General features: G+C 50.0%; 1 protein-coding gene across 3 annotated transcripts in view; it reads right to left on the bottom strand.

Annotated features, from left to right (window-relative positions):
- The window catches only part of uimc1 (ubiquitin interaction motif containing 1), a 92,769-nt gene that overhangs the window by 46,362 nt on the left and 40,919 nt on the right, over positions 1 to 5,488 (bottom strand). The window lies entirely within an intron of this gene.

Below are 5,488 nucleotides of genomic sequence, written 5' to 3'. Positions count from 1 at the left end.
GGTGCGGCAGGGCGGAGTGGTGCAAGAAGAGGCAGAGGTGGGGGGCACGAAAGGTGGAGGGGCGGGGGCATGAAAGGGGGGGAATGGGTGTGAGGGTAAGGGGGAGGGGTGGGACATGGCATGCGAAAGGGGGAGGGGACAGGACGTGGCATGCAAAATGCGAAGGGCAGGCACAGCACATGAAACGCAGAGGGTGGGCATAGTGCACGAAACACGGAGAGTGGGAACTGCGTGCAACTCAGAGAGGAGGATCAGAGTGTCAAACATGGAGAGTTGGTTCAGTGTGAGTAACTCAGAGAGCAGGGTCAGTGCATGAAACGGAAAAGCAGAATCAGTCTGCAGGACAAGGTCAACAGAGTCAGAATATGAAAAAGTGGAGAGCAAGCTCGCGTGTGAAAGACAAGAACAAAATCATTGTATAGAGCGTGCAAGCTGGATCAGTGTGCGAAACATGGTGAGTGGTCATTGTGTGAAACATGAGAGTGGGGTCAGCATGTGAAAGGTGGAATGGTGGGGAAGGAGGGGGGTCAGTGTGTGAAACTTACTGTGGTGTCGGTGTGTGAAAGCAGAAGGTAGGGTCAGTGTGTCAACACAGAGGTTGGGGTCAGAGTTTGAAACACCAAAAACGGGATCAGTGCATAAAACACCAGAGCGGGGTCAGTGTGTGAACCACAATAACAGGGACAGTATGTAAAAAATGGAGAGCCGGGTCAGTGTGTGAAGCGTGGAGAGTGGATGCAATGTCAGTTAGAAAGTGCGTGTTCAGGATGTGAACTACAACTGCAGTGTCACTGCGTGATCCATAACAGCAGGGTCAAAGTATGAAACACAACAGTTGAGTCCACGTGTAAAACACGGAGACTGGGGTGAATGCAATGAAACAGAGTGCATGGTCAGTGTGTGAACCATGACAGCAAGGTCAGTGTGTCAAAGAGAGTGCGAGGTCAGTGTGTGAAATAGTACGAGATAAGTGTGCAACACACAGAGGGCAGGGTCTGTGTGTGAAACATGGTGAGCGGAGTCAGTGTGTGAAACACAGGAGCTGGGTCATTGCATTGAACATGAAAGCAGTGTGCAACAAATGGAGAGAGGAGTTAAATCGTGAAACATGGAGACAAGGGTCAACGTGAGCAGAACGGAGAGCTGACTCTGGGACACAAAAGCAGGTACAGCGAGTGAAAGAGGCAGGGTGGGGTCAGCGCGTGGGACACAGAGTATGAGGTACATGTGTGAAACACACAGGGTGGGGTCAGGGCATAAAACACAATAGCAGGCTCAGTGTGTCAAATGCAGAGATTGAAGGGTAAGTGTATGAAGCACAGAGAGCGAATTCAGTGTGTGAAACACAAGAGCAGGGTTATTGTGTTGTACACAAAACCAGGGTCAATGTGTGAAACACGGTGAGCGGGTTCGGCACATGAAACATGGAGAGCAGAGCAAGCGTGTGAAACACAGGGTGTGTGGTCAGTGTGTGAATCATGTCAGCAGGATCAATGTGTGAAACAGCAAGAGTGGCATCATTCTGTGAAACATGGACAGCAGAGTCAATGTATGAAACACAGAGTGCAGTCAGTGTGCAACATATTGACAGCAGGGCCAGGTTGTGAAACATGGAGAGCAGGGTCAGTGCATCTAACACAGAGAGCAGAGTGACAGCATGAAACATGGAGTGCATGGTCAGTGTGTGAATCACAACAGCGGGATGAGTATGTGTAACGCAGAATGGGTTCAATGTGTGAAACAGTGAGATTGGGGACAGCATGTGAAACGCTGGAAGCAGGCACAGCGCATGAAATGTCGGGAGCAGGGTCAGTGTGTGGAACACAAAAGCAGAATCAGTGTGTGAAACATGGTGAGCAGGGTCAGAATACAAAAAATGGAGAGTGAGGTCAGCGTATGCAACACAACAGCAAGGTCAAAAACAAAGTTGCTGGAAAAGCTCAGGAGGTCTGGCAGCATCTGTGAAGAAAAAAATCAGAGTTAACATTTCGGGTTCGGTGACCCTTCCTTGCGGAACATGGTGGGCAGGGTTAGCACATGAAACATGGAGAGTGGGGAGAAAGCATGAAACACTGAGTGCGTAGTCAGTGTGTGAACCATGAAAGCGGTATCAGTGTGAGTAACAGAGTGTGTTGAGTGCTTGAAAGATGGGGAATGAGTTCATTGCGTGTAAGATAGAGAGCACGTCAGTGTGAGTAACATGTTGACTACACTCTCCAAGTTTTACACACTGACCCAGCTTTCAGGTTTAACAGTAAGTGAAACATGGAGAGACAGATTAGCACATGTAAAAGGGAGAGTGGGGTCAGGGTGCAAAACTCAAAGGCGGGGTCAGGGCACAAAACACACGGAGCGGGGTCAGCGTGTGAAACAGGAAGGGGGGGGGGCGGGTGTCAGTCCCGGAAAAGGGACAGAAGGATCTGTGCATCAACACAGAGAGTAGGACCAGTGCATGAGACACCTCTGTTTTGCACGATGTCCCTGCTCACCAGGTTTCATGGGCTAACCCAGTTTTTGAATTTCAAGAGTGTGTGAAACATGGAGAGTGGGATCAGCCCCTGAAAACACGGGGAGCGGGGCCAGCTCTGGAAACACGGAGAGCGGTGTCGGAGCTTGAAACATGGAGACCGGGGTCAGAGCACGAAACACAGAGAGCGGGGGCAGGGCACGAAACAGAGAGCAGGGTCAGTGCATGAAACAGACAGTGGGGTCAGTGCGCGAAACAGAGAGGGGGGTCAGTGCGCAAAACACGGACAGTGGAGTCAGTATGCAAAACATGGAGGACGGGGTCAGTGCGAGTAACTGATTCTGATGACACTGCTCTGCATGATTTGCATTGCGTCGCCGCTTGCCAAGTTTCACGCACTGACCCCACTCTGCAGTTTTCACACATTAATCAGCTTTCTGGATTTAACAGCAAGTGAAAAATGGTGAGCAGGCTCAGTGTGCGACAAACCAAGAGTGGGCTCAGCGCGCGACAAACCTGGAGCGGGCTCAGAGCACGCAAAACAGAGGTGACTCAGCACAAGAAAAACACAGATGGGGCTTAGTGCGCAGAACACCCAGTGAGGGCTCAGCGCGCAGAACATCTAGAGCGGGCTCAGCACGCAGAACACCCAGAGCGGGCTCAGCGCGCAGAACACCCAGAGCGGGCTCAGCGCGCAGAACACCCAGAGCGGGAACAGTCTGCAAAACACGGAGAGCGGGGTCAGCGCGCTTTATTCATTCATGGGATAACAGCATCACTGGCTAAGCCAGCCTTTATTGCCGAGAGGATAGTTAAGAGTCAATCACATGGGTCTGGTGTCACATGTAGGCCAGACCAAGTTAGGATAGCAGTTTCCTTCCCTAAAAGTCATAGTGAACCAGATGGGTTTTTCCTGACAATCAACAATGGATTCATGGTTATCATTAGATTCTTAATTCCATTTCTTTAAATTGAATTCAAATTTGCCGTGGTAGGATTTGAACCCCGGTCCCAAGAACATTAACTGGGTCTCCGGATTAAGAGTCCAGTGATAATACCATTAGGCCATCACCTCCCCTGAAAATGGAAAAAGGGAGAGTGGGATCAGTGTATGAAACAGGGACAGCGGGGTCAGCGCATGTAACAGGGAGAGCGGGCTCAGTGTATGAAACACTGAAAGAGGGGTTAGTGCGTGAAATATGTTCTCCATGTTTTGTACACTGTCCCCGCTCACGAGGTTTCATGCGCTGACCCCATTCTTCGGGTTTCACACACTGACCCAGCTTTCGAGTTTTTAACAGCGTATGGAAAAAAAGAGTGGGCTCAGCGCAGGAAACGTGCAGGGAGCAGGCTTAGCGTGGGAAATGCACAGACAGCAGGCTCAGTGCGGGAAATGTGCAGACAGAGGGCTCAGTGCGGGAAAGGCGCAGAGAGCGGGCTCAGCATGCAAAACACTGAGAGCGGGGTCACCGCGCGAAACACCGAGATGGGGGTCAGAAAGAGACTAGCCACTAAGAGACACGATCAACTCTCACTTGTCTCACTACACGCAGACAACGTGGGACATGAATTCGACAGAGACAGCACATTGATAATCGCACAAGCCAAACAGAGATGCACCAGGGAATTCCTGGATGCCTGGTATTCCAACCAGAACTCCATCAACAAACACATTGAATTAGACACCGTGTACAAACCACTGAAAATTAAAGCCGGAAGCAATACCATTCACACCAGGAAACCGAGGCATATAAATGATAAGCAGGACAAACACCGACGCTTCACCAGAGGCTAACTGACGATGTTACCTAGCAGGGTGACAAAAGGTTTGCAACCAAACCCAATCGACTTGGCAAGCACGTCTACAACCTCATACCATTATAATGTTAGATAACAAGATCTAGAGCTGGATGAACACAGCAGGCCAAGCTGCATCAGAGGAGCAGGATGTAAGCAGGAAATGGTCAGTAGTTAGGAGGGGTTTACTTGATTTGTTAATTGTTTAGTTAGTTTGTTCACTGTTAAAAGTTAGATAAATAAATTTTTACTTGTTGACTATAGAAAGTGTCAGGTATTCATTTTTATTTAATTACTCCTTTATAACGGATTGGGACTCTTTTAACAGATTACAGGGCAAGGCACACCCCTCCGGGTATTTTGGTTTTAGTTATCAGAGGGGGAACAACCTTCACTTTATAAAGCATGCAAGCCGCAGAGAGTGGGGCCACCCTGCGAGCCACAGAGAGCAAGGTCAGCGTGTGAAACACGGAAAGCGGAGCTAGTATCAGCAACAGGAGAGCACGGTCAGCATGTGAAACACGGTAAGCAGGTCTGCGCGTGAAACACAGTATATGGAAAAGTGGAAAGTTGGGTCAGCATATGAAGCCCGGAGAACGGGGTCAGCATGAAACATGAGAGTGGGGTCAGTGTATGCAACATGTGAGCGGGGACGGTGTGTTAAACTTCAAAGGGTGTGAAACACTGAATGGGGTCAGTGTGTGAAATATGAAAACGGTGTCAGTGTGTGTAACATGGACAGTGGGGTCAACGCATGAAACATGGAGAGTGGTTCACAATGTGAAATACACAGCGGGGTCAGCACATGAGACAGGAGAGCGGCATTTGTGGGTGAAACACAAGAGTGGATTAAGCGTGCAAAACATGAGCTGTTGGGTGAGAATGAGTAATATGGTGAGCAACTTGGTGAGCAGGGTCATTCTGTGGATCACAAAAGCAGGGTCAGTATGTGAAACATAGACAACAAGATCAATGATTGAAACCATGGTGGGGTGTGGGGTCACTGCGCAAGGTGCGGGGGTGGGGCTGCTGTGCGAGGCACAGGGGCAGGGTCAGTGTCTGCTGACCCTGCTCTCCATGTTTTGCACTATGACCCCGCCCTCCAAGTTTCACACACTGACCCAGCTTTTGAATTTAACAATGTATGAAACAGGGAGAGCGGGGTCAGCGTGTGAAACAGGGAGAGCGGGGTCCGCGTGCCAGGCAGGGAGAGCGGGGTCCGCG

This window comes from Rhincodon typus, chromosome 12 (assembly GCF_021869965.1).
Source record: "Rhincodon typus isolate 14 chromosome 12, sRhiTyp1.1, whole genome shotgun sequence".
Classification (NCBI taxonomy): domain Eukaryota; kingdom Metazoa; phylum Chordata; class Chondrichthyes; order Orectolobiformes; family Rhincodontidae; genus Rhincodon; species Rhincodon typus.
Note: the sequence above shows the minus strand (reverse complement) of the source record. Positions and strands in the feature narration are given on the sequence as shown.